This window comes from Mustela erminea, chromosome 16, assembly GCF_009829155.1.
Source record: "Mustela erminea isolate mMusErm1 chromosome 16, mMusErm1.Pri, whole genome shotgun sequence".
Taxonomy (NCBI): Eukaryota; Metazoa; Chordata; class Mammalia; order Carnivora; family Mustelidae; genus Mustela; species Mustela erminea.
Genome location: NC_045629.1, coordinates 77,075,774 through 77,094,018, shown reverse-complemented (window position 1 = coordinate 77,094,018; position 18,245 = coordinate 77,075,774). Strand labels below are relative to the sequence as shown.

The window sequence follows — 18,245 nt, the reverse complement described above, 5'->3', positions numbered from 1 at the left end:
CAGATTCACAAGCTCAGACACTTCTGTGTTTGACTCACAGCCGAAAATAGTTGTGAACTTCTCCCAGCATGAAAGCCAGTCTTTTTCTAGAAGTGTGACCAGGTGTAGACAGTTGATGAAAAATGGGGAGGGAGGATTAGGATGTGTGTGTGTGTGTGTGTGTGTGTGTGTGTGTGTGTGTGTGTGGACCCCGGACCTCTTAAGGCAGTGCTCATTTCTTCCTTATTTTCCTCTGTAAAGTCCTGGGGACTTTCATTCCATAGTTAGCCCGGTAGATGACAATAAGCCTATATTCAATATTTTTGATACAAGTTATCCCATCGAACTCTCATTTTTTAAAAAAGAAGCTGAGATAGATGTCCTTATTTTCATCTTGATAAGCAAGAAAATCAAGACCACCCCAATGTTGTGCTTATTATCTGATGACAGAAAGATGTTAAGGAAAGCCAGAAATACTTCAGTAACTATTTACCAAGAACCTACCATATGGCAGACACATGAGTTCAAACCCAGGAACTCATGTCTCTCCTCTAGAAACCTGCCTCACAGTGACTAGAATCATACCAGGTGTTGAGAGAAAGAGCCCTGACACTCATTCATCTGTGCACTCATTCACTTATAAGAGCATTTATTCATTCATCCTCTACTCATTTGTTGAGCATCTGCTCTATACCAGGCATGGTTCTTATCAGTTGGAATTCACTGGGGACAAGAAAGAGACATTGTCCTGACTCTTATGAAGCTGACCCTCTAGAGGGGTCACAGACATTAACTTATTAACCCTAATCATGGGGGCCATTGCCAATTGAGAGCAACGGCTGGAAGGAAAGTGCTTAGGGTCTGATGTCAACCAACCCAACTAGCCAACCCAGATCCAGGAAAGGCTCCCCTGTAAAAGTGAGGTTGTCCTGGGTCCAAAGGAAGGAAGAGTTAACTGGACGAAGGGAAGGGAAGGCTTCTGGTCTAGAGGGGACAGCAATGAAAAGGGCCAATGCTGAGGGGATAGACCAGCTGCTCAGGGGATCACTTCTAAGACATCCCCAGTTGTGTGTCCACAGACATCTCAACACCATCCTGAGCCAACATCATCTCCCTCAATCGGTCCCTATCTCACTGAGTGAGAGCCCCCCAGTCCCCAGGCCAGAAGGCTGGGGATATCTCAGACTCCTTTCTGACTTCACACTCTAATTCTTTCAATTACCAAGCTCTCTCAACTTTTATCCCTTATTTCTCAAATCCAACCTCTTCTCTCAGATCCCTCTATCAAGGCTTTGCTTGAAATGCAATGTGTTCATTGGGGGAAAAAACAATTACTGAAACTGTGTTATCTGATCCTTGAACCCATGTTTACTGTGGGCCTACTAGGAGGCAAAGATTGTCCTGAGCCCAAGAGCTATGGGGATGGACAAGTCAGGCATGATCCCTGCCCTTTTAAGACAGTTGAGTCGAAGTCAGACATTTTTCCATGGGCTTCTTGACGATCTCCCTCCTCCAGGCTTGTCCTCTTCTGTCCGCACTCTGCCCTTAGCTAGAACAGCATGTGTACAGTGTGACCTTGACACGGTCCATCCCCTGTTCTCCACCGAATAGAGTCAAGTAACCCTAACCCAGCACCCATGGCCCCTCCACTCTCAGGTGGGTCACCTGTCATATCCAGGCCATAGCTGAAACTAGAGGCCCAGCTAATGTATCTTCAAGAGCAGGGCTGTTGAAGGGTCTAGTTTAAGGGCCGTGAACCCTTGGGCCGTGTCTAACACCCTCCTCGTCTCTACTTGCTTCCCATTTCTCCATGTGATACACTATATATTAGATATTGGGAAGGAATAAAAATAATAGTTCAGGGGCACCTGGGTGGCTCAGTGGGTTAAAGCCTCTGCCTTCGGCTCAGGTCATGATTCCAGGGTCCTGGGATCGAGCCCCGAATCGGGCTCTCTGCTTGGCAGGGAGCTTGCTTCCCTTCCTCCCTCTCTGCCTGCCTCTCTGCCTACTTGTGATCTCTGTCTGTCAAATAAATAAAATCTTTTAAAAAAATAATAGGTCATATGCAATGTCAAAATAGATCAAAGGAGGATGAACTCATTGCCAGATCTCCTGTAGGGTTTTTCTGCTTTGTAGTGCGAGACAAATTTAACCCTTCCTCTGCTGTAAGGCTCTGTGGCCCTCAAATACCTAGAGGCTTATGGCTGGAGTGGCCCAGAGTTCGCTTCCCCTGCCAGCTCTAATAGCCTTAATGAAAACACTTTATCCCCATCTACTTTGCGCTAATCTCAGGAAAGGCCCGAGGTCACCTTTTCAAACACCTAGAGCAGCTCTCAAGAGCTGTTCCCTTTCAAAGTCAAGAACAAATATTGAAGGACCTTACAAGTATTCCTGTAACTGTTTCTATGATTTTCATTTCCATATCAAGAGTATTATCTTTAACTGAGAAATCTTTTTTTAAAATAGTTTCAAGCTAATTTTCCTTCACTGATTGTTTTCTCACAAAACGCGTACATACTTGCACATTTTTCAACTCTGCACATGTCAATGAGGAACATAAGGGGCAGAGTGCACTGATGTGTGGAAAGGACACAAACTGGAATTGGACAGATCTGGATTTGAGTCCTGGATACATCATGTCCTAGCTCTGTGGCCTTTGGCAAGTCACCCAGCCTCTCTGAGCTTTGCTTTAGAAAAGACCTGTCTTATCTTTCCATGAAGCATGGTTTGCCGATGAAAGGAGACCTTGAGTTCACTTGTGGAAGGACTGGGTCAAGGCTAATGGGAATCAAAATTAGTGTTTCTACTACTGATGAGCTCACTGCACCACTGGCTAGAATTGGCTATATGATATGTGTTACAACTTCCAAATCATGTACACACAAAGCTCTTTTCAACCTGAGCCCAAGGCTAGCCTCAAAAATCTTTCAACATACTCTCTGTGCAAACTTAATCCACCAATTTTGAGTCATCAGGAGATGAAGCCTATCACCACACTGACCCTGACCTTTATCAGCTCAAAAACTGGGCAGAAACTCAGTGATAGACCTAGGGAAGCAGGAACTGGCTTAGCTACGGATTTCTTCAGCCTTCCATTTCTAAGACCGTAGACTCATGAGCAGTCAGAGCTGAATCAGACTATCCAACCTCCACATTTTACAGTTAAGTAAACTAAAGAATGAAGAAGAAGCAAGGCTAGGTTCTAGTAAGCCTTCTGGCTCTGCTTTCTCTTACCAGCCAACCATCTAGTACCAGCAACCAGGAGACATCATGCCCTAAAGGTTGTCTGACAACATGGGGAGGCTCAGAGACTCAAGAAGAAACAAGCCCAAAACCAGTCCTGGATCCTTCTGGGACATCCAGTCTAGCAGGACTTTGCCTGGGTTCCAGAAGAGTCTGGCCAAGGCCAAGGATGAGGATGGCAGAATCGCCTCCCATCCCAGTGGGCACACCAACACCGGCGTCAAAACTGTCAAGATTTTTGCTGTGTCACCAAGACCCAGAGAAGCCCTGGAGATTTTACCCAGTCTCCTTAGGCCTCTCTCACCTATGAAAGGGGCTGATGACTCCTAAATCATGGGGTGCTCAGACCACCAAATGGTCTGATGCTATACAAGCTGCATGGACTCTGGCCTGGAGCCGTGTTCTGTTTGTGTGACATCATGGGATAGGGGTGATGTCTAGGTCTACAGCAGTCCTCTGCTTCTCACAATCAGACCTCAGTGAAATGCCCCTGAAACCACTCTGCTAGGTAGATTTAAAGGGATAAAGCACCAAGAGGGAATTTGGCGGGGGAAGGATGAAGGCGGGTAAAGCTGGAGCAGGGACAAGTACACACCAAGTGCCTGGGCGTCTCTTTTGGGTGTGATATTGGCTGGTGGCTGAGATTGGACAACAGAGCACTTTACATGACCTACGGCGTCTTGCGTGATCTGGGCTCCTCTTCCTTCTCCACCTCTTGGCCATTGTCCCCGGCCACACACAGATCTGTCACCTGCCTCTACTTGCTGTTCTGCAACCATCCATGAATGGTGCTCTAGCCAGATGCAGAGTCGGCACCGTTTCCACTTGGCATCGTTTCTCTTTCCTATTTAAGTCAGATCAGTTATTTTGGGTGATGGAGGGGAGGGATTAGAAGCCAGGTCATAGGAGGTGGCAAAGTGTGTAGGTTCAAAGAATGGGCTTTGGAGCTGGATCCGTGCTGAAGTCCCAGCCCTGCCGCATACTGTTTGTCTTCTGGGGCTGGTTTCTAAGCTCTCTGACTCTCCCTTCCCTCCCTAAAGGGATGATGATCATGTCCATCCTTTGAGACTCTGGTAGGGATTTACATGAAATGACAAATATGGTACTGAGTACACAGCTTGGTGCAGTGGGAACAAATGCTTGATATACAATATACAGTGAGGGATTCTGGGAGGGTTACGGCCCCATACTTGTCTTAGTTTCCCTCTCTGTACAATAAGGTGCCTATATTAATGAACTCTGTGAGGCCTTCCATTGCTGACTGTCTATAAACAGATGAATTCTGTGATCTCTAAATAGCATTTTGAATAGCAGCTAGAATTGTCATCAAAAATTGTGTTGATCAAGGTTCTAGGCTACAGATTCAAAAAATGAAAAAGGATCAGCTCCAACTAATTTTCACAGTAAGATGTATCAACATCTCCAGAAGGACTAGAGAATCAGATTTGAAATCTCTGTGTCTAGGAACAATAGCCAGAGAGAGACCCACCTTGCCTCAGTCCCCAGGAGACACCTCACCCTGGAGCTCCACTTAGGTCCCATGGTGCTGTGGAACCAGAGGCTAGGAAGTCCACCAGGACTGCTCCAGGAGACCCGGCACCCTCACTGCCACCACCAGGAAAATCCAGTTACCCTGCACAAGGTTGCCACCTCCACTCCCTCACTGTTTCTCCAAATCCTTGCAGACCTTGGATCAAGGCAGAAACCTGGATGCAAGAGAATTTAGGTAGTGTAGATTTTTTTTTTAGTTTTATTTGAGCTTTGTCCAGCCTTTACTGTAAAGGCACGTTTGAAGTGATCTGGAATAGGTCTTGAATGCGCCTAGCTCTAGTATGTGCCCTATATCAATATGGCTGATAAATATAATTTTAGCTTGTTAAACACCTGTCCCAGCCACAGCACTTCCAAGCACTACCGCAGCGAAGACTCCCTAGCATGTGTGATTAGTATTATTACATATATTTTGCCAATAATAAACCTGAAACTCAGAGAAATTAACTAATGATTAATGCTATGCACAAAGAAGCTGACATAGCCAGTGTATTAGCCAGGGTTTTCCAGAAAAACAGAACCAATAGGAGACCCATATATATATAGAGAGAGAGAGAGATAGAGAGAGAGAGAAAGAGAGAGAGATTTTAAGGGATTATGAGGTATGGAGCCTGAGAAATCCCCGAGTCTGCAAGCTGCAAGCTACAAGCCCAGGAAAGCCAGTGCTGTAGTTCCAGTCTGAGTCTAAAGGCCTGAGAACCAAGAACATCAATGTTCAAGATCAGGAGTAGGTAGATGTCGCAACTTAAGAGGAGAGCAAATCTACCCTTTCCCCACCTTTTGTTCTCTTCACGCCCTGGCAGATTAGATGTCTTCCACCCACACTGGTGAGGGCAATCTTCCATGCTCATGCTACCAATGCAAATACTAATCTCTTCCAGAAACACACCCGCAAATACACCCAGAAATAGTGTTTTGCCAGCTGTCTGTCTGGGTGTCTCTTATCTGAGTCAAGCTGACACATTAAAATAAACCGTTGCAATCAGACTGAACCCACATCTCTGTCTCCAAAACCTCTTTGCCTTGTGCACTCCACTCTGCTCAATGCAGGGAGGAACTTCCTTGGAGCTACTCGACGTAAGAACGGCCTGCTGCCCAAGCAGGGAGACCATCCCGACAGAGATCAAGCAGAGATGGACCATCCAGAGGTCTGTCCTGCTGTTTCCAGGATTTCTGTACTCTGTTGAGGAGTTTCTAAGACCTTTGGAGAGCCAGAAATTCTGTAAGTTTTTGATCCATCCATCTGGGTTGCTGCCCAAGGAGGTTAGGAGATGAAGTGGGGAAAAAATTAATTTAATATGGTGAAGAGCCAGGAAACAGCACAGCTGTTGCCAGAAGACTTACTGCAGTCAGAAGACAAGACCATCTCATTCAAAATTGCCCACAACTACATGATCCTTATTAAAGTGGAATGTAAAAATCATAATGTGGAAGTCATTGCTATTCATAAAGGATCTTATTAAAGTGATTGCGAGGCAGGTTCCCTGGCCCTCATAGATGCAGGATCCACAGCACTCTCTCGGGAAGAGCAGGAAGGTTCAGGGGGGCTTACTGGGGCTAACAGAGATGAGCATGTCAGAAGACATGGGAATGACTCACAAACAAACTCCTTTCTTACTACCTAACCCCAGTCATTCCGCCCTAAAGCCCAGAGCTTTGGGAAATGGCACAAGGCTAATGGTCACCAAAAAGAAACTGGCCCCAACCACCCTATGGCACCAACCACAAACCAACCAGCCTACGGCACCAGCCCAGGCTGAGCTTTTTCAACAGACATGACCAGGATTCCGTCTAAAATCTTAATTGGGATCTAAATAACCTGCTGGGCCAGGTGCTCTGGCCAAATCTCTAGCCCCTTGCTGGGTGACTTGTCTCCTGCCAAAGTTCCCCTTGTGTTGTCCCCACATTATAACACACATGCTTGTCCTTGTCTGGCCCTTCTGCTTCCTTATGAATAAGCTTATCCTCCCATGTGACAGCCCTTCAGGATTTTATTTTATTTTTTTAAAGATTTTATTTATTTATTTGACAGATAGAGATCACAAGTAGGCAGAGGCAGGCAGAGAGAGAGAGAGGAGGAAGCAGGCTCCCTGCTGAGCAGAAAGCCCGATGCAGGGCTCAATCCCAGGACCCTGGGATCATGACCCGAGCTGAAGGCAGAGGCTTTAACCCACTGAGCCACCCAGGCACCCCAAGCCCTTCAAGATGTTAATGAGCTTGGCTGAACACGTCACGTGGTTGTCTACAAGCCTGTAGGATGGTCTCTTTGGGATGGGCTCCTGATGTCAGCAAAGCTCTAGAAACCACCTTGGTTCTCCAGCTCAGGTCAGAACTGGAGCCAGGTCTGGGTTGCCGATGGGGCGAGAGGGGGTTTGCAGGTGTTTCACAAAGCAGTTCCTCACCGAGCTCCCTCCCATCTCAACCCCCAGACCTTCCCTCATGGGACAGAGCATCAAGAGGCAGCCCACCCTACAGGCTGAGGTGAGAAGGAGGGCACCAAGCTTTTGAATTCAGGTAGGTCAAGCACAGAAGAAATCAGCTCTGTAGTGCAGAAGCTCCCAAAGTCCTATAATCCAAACAACTGGAAAATCCCTCTTATTTTCAGAGGAAATGTACTGATAAGGACTTGGGAAGGAGGAGAAAACAGACTGCTCTGGCCTAGCCTTGCCTCTGAGAGAGACAGAATCATCCGCTACCTTTCCTGCCCTCCCGGCTAACTTCGAGCCCCAGCATACGGGTCCCCTCAGCCACAGACACTGAAATAACTTGGGATATAACAACCCACCCCTGTTCTGCCCACATGGTCCCAACTCCTTACACACACACACACACACACACACACACGCACACACGAACGCGCACACGCACAAACTGTAACCTTATCATTGTACCCACACTAGGGATATAATTTGACAATAAAATAATTGAACAAAGTAATAACACATACTACACCATGAATAAGCCTCAAAGACACCACGCAGGGGCCCCTGGCTGCCTCAGTTGGGGGTGCTTGCAGTATTTGAGCTCCGCGTCATGAATTTGAGCCCCATGTTGGGCATAGAGATTAGTTAAAAACAAAATCTTTTTTTTCTTTTTTAATCCCACATTTTTTAAGATCAATATTTGATTTATTGAGAAACACATCTTTAAGCATTTTTAAAAATTTTATTCTATTTTTTCAGTGTTCCAAGATTCATTGTTTATGCACCACACCCAGTGCTCCATGCAATCCGTGCCCTTCTAAATACCCACCACCAGGCTCACCCAACCTCCCACCACATCCCCTCCAAAATCCTCGGTTTGTGTCTCAGAGTCCACAGTCTTTCATGGTTCATCTCTCCCTCTGATTTCCCACAACTCCCTTCTCCTCTCCATCTCCCCATGTCCTCCGTGTTATTCCTTATGCTCCCCAAGTAAGTGAAACCATACCCAACTATTGTATCAACAGGGACGGGTCTGGAGGAGACTATGCTGTGTGAAATAAGTCAAGCAGAGAAAGTCAGTTATCACATGGTTTCATTTACTGATGGAGCATAGGAATAACATGGAAGATATTAAAAATAAAATCTTAAAAATAAAATCTTAATAAAAACCCCATCAGGCTAATGAAGGGAGTCAAACACAAAAGACTACATATTGTCTGATTCCATTCATTGGAAATGTCCAGAGAAAGGACATCCCCAGACACACTGAGTGTTACCCAGGCTGGAGATAGGGTGGGGAGTGACTGCTCACGGCCATGCAGTTTCTCTTTGAGATGATAAGGTTATCCACCATGGTTGCATAATACTACAAAAACAAAAAACAAAAACAAAAAAAACTCTGAACGATGTGCTTAAATCAGAAGAACTTCATGGTATGCAAATGACACCTAAAGAAACATATTTTTTATTTTTTTTTAAAGATTTTATTTATTTATTTGACAGAGAGAAATCACAAGTAGATGGAGAGGCAGGCAGATAGAGAGAGAGAGGGAAGCAGGCTCCCTGCGGAGCAGAGAGCCCGATGTGGGACTCGATCCCAGGACCCTGAGATCATGACCTGAGCCAAAGGCAGCGGCTTAACCCACTGAGCCACCCAGGCGCCCAAGAAACATATTTTTTAAAATGGAATGGACCTTAAACCTGTTCACTCATGAAATATCTTTGGGGTGGTCTTGTGAATTTACCTGGTCTGTTTCTCCCCGAGGAAGAACATGGAGGAGGAACCACGTCTTGAGGCTTTGCCCCGACCCTTTGTGATGTGGCCGCTCCCCCATGCCAGGACCCTTGGCTCACGGCATGGGGGAGTGGTCCCCCCACCCAGGGTTCTGCCTCTCCCGGCGACCCAGCTGAGCTTCAGGGGATCCAGGAATCCCAGAGGCTGTATGTGATTACTGGGTGTGTGTGCTTTTTCTCTCACGTAGATGACAGATGGTTTTTACTTTTCCTCTGATAAGGAAATATTTGTAGAGGAAAATGGTGGGAAAATGATCTGCGTGTTAGTGAGCTCCTTGCTTCTCAAGTTTGAATGAACAGGTCTCAGAAGCCCACTGTGGCACGGTGCGCTGGGTCCTTGTAGGCCCTGCCCTGCCCTCTTGCTTTGTTGTGGCTGCTTCCTGACCTTCCTGCCCTGTCTCTCTGAGCCAGAGAGTGAGGACTGACCCCGCAGGTCTCAGCTGCAAGTGGCAGGACTCAATCCATCTGGCTGGGCAGAGGGTTTCAAGAAGGAGAGGACAGACTCAGCATATGTGTATTCACGTGCTACAATCTGGATTGTTTTTAATGACATCTTAATCCCACTGCTGAAGCGGCATTTACAAAAGGAAAAAGCTAGGTACAGAAAAGATCATTAAAAACCTGAGAAAGATCAGAGCTCTTAGAAAAACATAAAAGACATAATAAGCCTGCTCTGATGGGGCTGGGGCAAGCTCTTCCCATCCCTAAGGTTATAACCATACTGATCCCAGGGCTGCCATAAGAAAATGCCACAGACTGTGTGGTTTAAATAACAGAGATTCCTTTCCCACAGCTCTGGAGGCTGGAAGTCCAAGACTAAGGGGACAGCAACGTTGGTTTCTTCTGAGGCCCCTCTCCCTGGCCTGTGGATGGCCATTTCTCTGTGTTCTCTGCATGCGGGTGTCTGGTGGCACTCTGAAGACCCTGAAGACCTTTATTTTCCCTCCATGCCTCTCTTCAAAGACCCTTATACCAAATAGAGTCCCATTGTGAGGTCCTGCGGGTTAGGGTTTCAACATACGAATTTGGCACAGGGGTGGGCAGGGTTCAGCCCATAACACGTGATTATAATACGTCAGGACCCTCTGTTGGCTGGATAAGGGACAGGCGAGGCTAGGGAGGGAGAGATTGATACGGGACCATGTAGCCAGGCTCACAGAAATCCCAGATATGGAGAAATGTCACAGACAAGATATTAGCCAGACAGAAGGGAACATAACAAATCGACCTTGTTCATTCTAAAGATAGACGAGATATTTTCATAATATTTACAAATGCACCTCTTTGTCTTAAAAGTTATAGGCAAGATATTTACCAAGTTTCCTGGTCCGTTTCCTATAAAAGTCTGATGCATTTTGGAGAACAGTGTGGAGATTCCTCAAGAAATTAAAAATAGAGCTTCCCTATGACCCTGCAATTACACTACTGAGTATTTACCCCAAAGATACAGATGTCGTGAAAAGAAGGGCCATCTGTATCCCAATGTTTATAGCAGCAATGGCCACGGTCGCCAAACTGTGGAAAGAACCAAGATGCCCTTCAATGGATAAGGAAGATGTGGTCTATATACACTATGGAGTATTATGCCTCCATCAGAAAGGATGAATACCCAACTTTTATTTGTAGCAACATGGATGGGATTGGAAGAAATTATGCTGAGTGAAATAAGTCAAGCAGAGAGAGTCAATTACCATATGGTTTCACTTATTTGTGGAGCATAACAAATAGCATGGAGGACAAGGGGAGATGGAGAGGAGAAGGGAGTTGAGGGAAATTGGAAGGGGAGGTGAACCATGAGAGACTATGGACTCTGAAAAACAATCTGAGAGTTTTGAAGGGGCAGGGGGTGGGAGGTTGGGGGAACCAGGTGGTGGGTATTATAGAGGGCACGGATTGCACGGAGCACTGGGTGTGGTGCAAAAACAATGAATACTGTTATGCTGCAAAGAAAAAAAAAAAAAAAAAACTGTTGTTGGGGCACCTGGGTGGCTCAGTGGGTTAAAGCCTCTGCCTTGGGCTCAGATCATGTTCCCAGGGTCCTGCTCAGTGGGGGACCTGCTTCCTCCTCTCTGTCTACCTCTCTGCCTACTTGTGATCTCTGTCAAATAAATAAATAAAAATCTTTAAAAAAAAAAAGACTCACCATAAACATCCTCAGTGGCAGCGCATTTGGCCCCTCTTACGCTCGAGAGCCCTCCTCTCTGCTCTCACCTTCGCATGATAAACTTTCATTTGACTTCACCCTCTTGTCCGCAAGATCCATTCTTCAGCTCTGAGACACAGGAACCCTGCAACAGAGTCCGGAACCCTGGGTCACCTGACTTGGATTACTCTTATCCTCCTGAAACTCACAAGGTCAGCAACATCATAGGCAAGTAAACAGAGTCACTAAGTTAAAAGGCGAACATTTAATGGGAATCTCTTACCTCCTAGGCACTGAGAGTCTAAAGAGACAAAGACATAGCTCCTACCTTCCGACAACGTGGTCTGTTGGGGGAGCGTTCTGTTTTCCTAATTTCTTTAGACTTTTGTGGGCAAGGAGAGTCCTATGGCCAATGTCTGAACAACATGATCTTACGAGTCCAAACACATTTAAAATCTGCCTTCCCTCACCCCCTGTAGCTCTCTGGAATGAGGTGAGAAATCTACATACACATGATGTAAATTAGTCCTAACCTCAATGGTACGAAGTAGGGCACAGGGTTGGAATATCCCTCGTCTTGCTGCTGCCACCAATTTCGAGACCCAGATCCATCCATCTTTAAAGCCATCCTGCTTCCTCTTACATCCTGCTATGTTTTCTATTTAGTACATATTTCCCTAATCAATCTGTTGGCCTCAATTTGCAGGAAGAGAAAACCCAGGTGATAAATACCAGTTGCTGAGAGATTATGAAAGTTACACACATAGCTGGAAACAACTGGAACACGATGTATAAGACAATGAGCTAAGTGTCTGTGCCTTCAGTCAGTCATGAATTTGTTTATTTAGAGCATGTCCTAAGCTCTTACTCTGCGCCAAGCCCTGGGCGGGATACTGGCATAGAGCAAGAAGTAAAGCCTGGATTCTGACTCCCTAAATTTCCCCTTTCCTACCATTACAGCTTTTGATAATAAACCCTCTTGGCCGTTTTCTGTCCAAATTAATCTGTTCTCCTACCAAAAGCCACTTAATAGCATACTCTGATTTCTATTTTTAGGGGAAAACAACAGTGCTCATTTGTTGGTTGGTTATTAACTGTCCCCCCCTCACCCTCCTGGTCCATCTACAATCAGTCTCTTCTCCACTGTGTTAACCTGACAACAGCTTCGCCCTTCTCCCATTAACTTCTTACTGTAGGAAGCTCTGGTATGTGCCCACTGAGTAGGATGGCAGCTCTAGACTGCTGGGCACTATGGTAACCAGCGCTGGACAAAAGGAAGAAAAGAAAAGGGAATCCCCTGTTCATGCTTCATCCCCTTCCTTTGTGCATCGCATCTTTGTGTTTTATTAGCATCCCACACAACAGTGTTGAGTGGCGGGGTCTTGCCTCTCATCGTCCTTGACAAGGGAAAGCATCACCAGTTAGAGAAGTTCAAGTGGAAAGGTTGCCGATTTTGCTTTGCCTCAGCGTGGCCATGAAGCCACTCCTGTCCGTTGCCATCACAAAAAAAGCACGAGTTATCACTTTTCAAATATGGAATTCAGGACTCTTGCCATCTTTGGACTCCCACCAGGATCAGTTGTAAAGGGAAAGGCGGGGTTCTCAGTTTTCTTGCCAGTTCCATTCCAGATAATGCCAGAATTTTACTGACCCTAGGGGGCACAGCAGCCCTGCAGGCCCGTGTCTTCAGGAAATGGTGCCCCGTGACTCTCATAGGTTGTAAATGGAAGCTTTAACCATTCTTTATCTGCCTTTCAATGATTTATTGGACTTAATGGTTTGCGTGTCATTTCTTATGCTGGACCATAAATTTTGGAATCAGAATCTAATCTTTATTCCTGCTGTATCCCTAGGACCCAGTCTAGGGCCTGGTATACTATAAAGGCTTAATAAAAATTTGTTAAATGAATAAATCAAAAAGCAAATGGATGATTCACAGACACTTAGCTCATCCTCCTCTGCACAGTCTCCAACTGCTTCCAACTACATGTTATAGTTCATATCTATCAGCTCCGTTTTTTTCTCTGCCTGCAAATTTAGACTTGTGTCCAACCAATCAATTAAAAAATATGTACTAAATGGGAAAACACAAGAAAATGCAAAAAAGGAGAAGGAGGAGGAGGAGAAGGCGGAAGAAGAGGAGGAGGAGGAAGAGGAGGGGGAGGAGGAAGGAGAATGGATTTGAAGACAGACATATCTGGGTCTGAAACTTGGTAGCACTACCAATTTCCTTAAAGCGAACAATTTGCTCTTCCATGGAGCAGGTATCCAGCAACTCAACTCTGGGATCTCTTCCCCACCAAGAGGGCTGGTGCCTGTAGCAGGAGGAGCCGTCCTGGCCATAAACGTTGAAATAAAAATTAGGGTGTCGGGGGGACTGCTCTTATTATCAATACCTATGAAACAGAGGGAGAGAAAGCAGGATTTAGCGAAGGGAGAAGATGCATTCCAGCAAAAGCTTCCGGTGACCCCATACAGCAGCTAGGGGATGGGGAGAAGAAGATGCAGTTCCTGAGGGCGGCTGGTGTTCCCTTGCAGAGTCAAGGCCTCCACATCCTCTTCAGGCGAGAGGTGGAATGCTAGTCCTTAATAAGTATGAGGGGCCCAGAGCTCCAGCAGAATCTGGAGTGTCAAGGTTGGGGGCATGGATCCACCCTGATGTTTCCCAGCTGGAGTCAGAGGACCTTGGCATAGCAAACCTGCCTATGTGGGGTAGTGGTTCCTCGGAGTTCGAGCATTCTGATAATTAAGTTCTCTGTTTTCTCTACCCTCTTGCTGCAGGACTTGCAGCTAACCAGGAGGTCCTTGTATTGCACACTTAGCCCTTACTTGCCCATTAATCACTCTCATATTTTATTTCCATCTCCCTGCACTAAACAAGAGCCACTCCATTCCGCCGCCCTGATATTTACTCTTTTGGAAAGCATCTGGTATGTTACACCAGCTAAAGCATCCCTTTCCCCGGCTTCCGCCGACTGGCCCGCCCACCAGCCGGGGAAGATGAACCAATGTTCTATGCCTCACCAACTCCCAGGAATGGGGTCTTCACCCCCGCATAAGCAGGGGTGTATACGGTTCTGGAGTCTCATCTTCGTGGCTTCTTTCTTAGGCAGTCCTTAGAACCAACTGCCATGGGATGGGTTCTCCAGAAAGCAGATTCACAGCAAAATTTGAATGCATGAAGTTTTTTTGTTTTTTAAAGATTTTATTTATTTATTTGACAGAAAAAGAGAGATCACAAGTAGGCAGAGAGGCAGGCAAAGGGAGAGGGGGAAGCAGACTCCCCGATGAGCAGAGATCCCGACTCGGGGTTCGATCCCATGATATCATGACCTGAGCCAAAGGCAGAGGTTTAACCTACTGAGCCACCCAGGTGCTCCTGAATGAAGGAAGTTTATTCAAGAGTGATCTTTTCCCAGGCTAGAAACAAAGGACACATGGTTTCGAAGAAGTAGTTCGGCTGTGATTTAAGACAGAACAGGCCTAAGCAGCCAACTAGGACCACTGGAGCCCAGAGCAACTTTCAGAGATGTCCCTGCTGGGGGATGAGGACCCCTTCCCCATAAACGTGGCTTGACCTGAGGTGTGGCAATGTCAGAAGGGGGCTGATAGCAGCTCAAATGATAGGTTTTCAGTTCCCGAGGGAGGACATCTGGGCAGTACATCACAGAGCCCTCTTGAGTAAGGAAAGGGTTACGGTACAGACAGAGGTAGTTTGCCCCTGACTAGACTCTGAAACTCTTCATGGCAGGCAGAAGCACGAAGCCAGGGTGAATAAGAGAGAAGGGAATAGATCAGAACAGCCTAAGCCCCAGATGTTAGGAAGCATTTTTCTTTGGTGGCTATAATCTAATCACAGAAAACGACCCATCTTTAAAGAAGTAATTCATTTGGTGACTGGGTGGCTCAGTCCTTAAACATCTGCCTTCAGCTCAGGTCATGATCTCGGGGTTTTGGGATCAAGTCCCACGTCGGGATCCCTAGTCCATGGGAAGCCTGCTTCTCCCTCTCCCACTTGTGTTCCCTCTCTTGCTGTCTCTCTCTCTGTGTCAAATAAATAAATAAAATCTTTATTTATTTTTTTTTTTAAGAAATAAGTCATTAAGGGTGTTATCAATAGTCCTTGCTCAGACCAAGATGGCATAAGAATCTCAAGGCCACAAGCTCCCTGGCCAAGTTTTTGATAAAAGACTAGCTTGAAAAAATCTTCAGTGGCAACTCATCTGTGACTCTTCTCACTCCGGAGAGATTTTTTCTTTCCTTTCTGCTCTCACCTTCACTTAGCAAACTTTCACTTCATGCCACCTTTTGTGTCCGTGCGATGCATTCTTCCACTCTGTGAGACAAGAACCCTGTAATCCTGTCACAGTCCCACGTGGGCAGCTAACTGGTGTGTCTTGGGGTTGCTTTGCTCTCCACGTCCCTCCAGTGGTGATCGGGATTGAAGGTACCAGGATGGACACCTTCCTCCTCCAAACCCTTTAGCTCTTACGATAAACCTGCAAGTGGCTGAAAGTGGGAGCCGAGACAGGACAATCAGGAAGTCCTGGGACAACCAGAATCTGCCCCCCAGACCACAGATGAGGGGAAGCTGCCTACAGAGGCAGACATAGTTAAAAGAGACAAGCAGCTAAGAGTAAAAATAAGACCTAGAAGCCTGAAGTCCTCTTGATTTCCACTTCCACACCTTCTCTGGAAATCAGCTAAATCCCCAACCTTGGGCTCTGTAAGATTGTATCTTTGTAACAGATCAGTTTCTCTTTGTTTCTATTCTACTCACCAAAACAGGGAAAAGACCTTAACAGCATGGCAAGTGAAAAATAAACGTTCCTTCTATTTGAGAGTGCCTTTTGCAAGTAGCACTGGTTTTCTTGTTGTTGTTGCCTCTCAACCTGTTCTTCCTGCAACAATAATCTCTTTGCTAGATGTTTGTGTCTTTGATGGGGAATCCTTTCCATGATTTTGGCTATCCAAACAAACTGTGTTCTCTGTCTTCCTTTCTCCATGTTTATTCAGCCTCTCCCTGCAGGAGTAGACCATTTGATAGAGTGACAAGCCCATAGAATTCCGTATAAGCAGAAGCGGGCTTGGATCCCTGTACCAGAACTTACAAGCAATTTGACCTTGGCTACATCACTCAACATAACAGAAACATAGTAATCACAGCTATAGAATGGTGATAATTGCATCTCTCTTGTGAGTTGGTAGGAGAGAAAGAGTCAATATTTGCGAGGTGCCATCAGGAGCTCAGAGGAGGGTTATTACCAACATTATGGTAATTATGCCTATTTGAATAGCTTAGGCGATCTCGTGCCCCCTTGGATTAGTCAGAGCCCTTTCTGCTGCAAGAAACAGACCTGCCCTTTCCCCCCCCCTTAAAATATCCTCAGTCAGGAGGGCAATCACGATCTACTGGTCATACAAGATTCAGGGATGGCAAGCTCCAGGGTCTTGCACAGGTCATCAGGACTCAGTTCTCTCCTTTCTCAGCTGGAATTCCTCTCTGACAGCTCCTTCTCAAGCATCCGCCCCTGAGCAATCCCAGAAGAGAAAACAGACACTTTTCTTCCATCAGTTCCAGGAAATGTCTTCGGCCAACTTCAAACCAATCTCTCTGACCAGGCTGACTGGCTTTGGACTGGGGTGTTAAGAGATGGGATAATCCCCTTGGAGCCATCGACAAGGCAAAAAGGAAAGGGCAGGATTCTAGAAAAACCAAAGCACTCTACCAGAAGAGAGAAGGAGGTGCAGAAAGAACAAGGGGGCTCCACCTCTTGCCTGGGCTCTGTTGCTTCTTTTTCCCTGTACTCTTTCCCGCTCTGAGTGGCTGGAGAGCAGCCCCTTTCTTTATCCCTTGGCTCGCATGGTAGAGGGGGTGACTCACTCACCCATGCTTACCACAGTCCCTTTGGAAACCTTAGTCCTGGGCAGAAATCGGACCAGCAGCCAGGCCCCAGGACTCTCTTCATTGACCCTGTGGAATGAAGGATTCCTTTCTGTAGCTGCAAAAATGGCATTTTCACCCATGTGGCCTTGCCAAGACAGATGAGGGATGATGGCCCAGCAAGTATCAGAGACCTCGATACATGGAGCGTGTCAGTTTGGACTAGACTGTCTAACTCCTTGGTCATGGTTTGGTCAACCACACTGGAGATCCCAAGCATTTCTGGAAACAGCAGTCCCCAGTGTATTCCTCAGAAGAGACAGAAAGCGGAGCTCTCTCCTACATGGAAGATTAGAGTCCAAAGCCATTTTGGAAATCATCAAGTCCAATGTTGAAATAAGGAAACAGAAGTTTAAAATAGTTAAGGGACTTTCCAAAAGCCAAATAGCCAGCAAACTTTAGAGAAACAGGAAAGCTCAGTTTCACACATGCCTCTGCTGCTAACTGACAAGGATCCTACCTCTCCAGTGACCACCCACGCCGATGCGTGTATGCGTACACACACACACTCACACACACATAGACACACACACACTCTACCCAGGCAAGATTTCTTTCTGTCCTTTGCAAATGCTGTGTTTTCCTTCCTTTGGTCATTTTGCTTATTTTCCCTGTGGCCTAAGACACAATTTCATTTCCTTACCTCCTCAACTCACTGATTTTCTGAGATCTCCCCTGAGAAGGCACCTCCTCCAAGGAGTTCCCCTCCCCCTGCCGACGGGTTCCAGCGCTCCCCGAGTATACTGCTCCAGCACCCTGCGGGGGTGTGAAGGTCTCTGCTAGTCTTCAAGCGGCTGGGATTCCAAAGCAAGCACGTGACGTTGGAGCCCACAGCAAACATCCCCGCTCCGGACTTCAATTTGCACAATGGAAAAGAGCATTTGAAACATGCAGGAAGGACTGGCTAAAAACAAGGCTCACCAGCACTGTATTTACTGAGCGCTTTTCTTCAGGGGTTACAGGAACGTGTGCCCGAGTTGTCTCATTTAAACTTCAAAACTGCCCTGGAAGCAGAGAGTAGAGATGAGGACATTGAGGCTCAAAAGAGTCAAGGGACTCGCCCAAGGACAAACATCGAACTCAGGGGAGACTTAGGGTTCCAAAGGCAGATCCATGCATTCAAATGCAGGTCCTTTCCCCCTGCAGTGGCTTAGTGGAGTAACACGGA

The 18,245-nt window shown here is 46.4% G+C and overlaps 1 long non-coding RNA gene across 1 annotated transcript; it reads right to left on the bottom strand.

Annotated features, from left to right (window-relative positions):
- Window positions 1-3,160: 3,160 nt before the first annotated feature.
- On the bottom strand, window positions 3,161-17,840 carry LOC116575317. The gene is made up of 5 exons (XR_004279707.1): window positions 17,721-17,840; window positions 11,134-11,278; window positions 8,198-8,562; window positions 6,691-6,693; window positions 3,161-3,174 (listed from the first exon to the last, which is right to left on the bottom strand). It is a non-coding gene; the product is annotated as an uncharacterized LOC116575317 (long non-coding RNA).
- Between the last annotated feature and the right edge of the window lie 405 nt (window positions 17,841-18,245).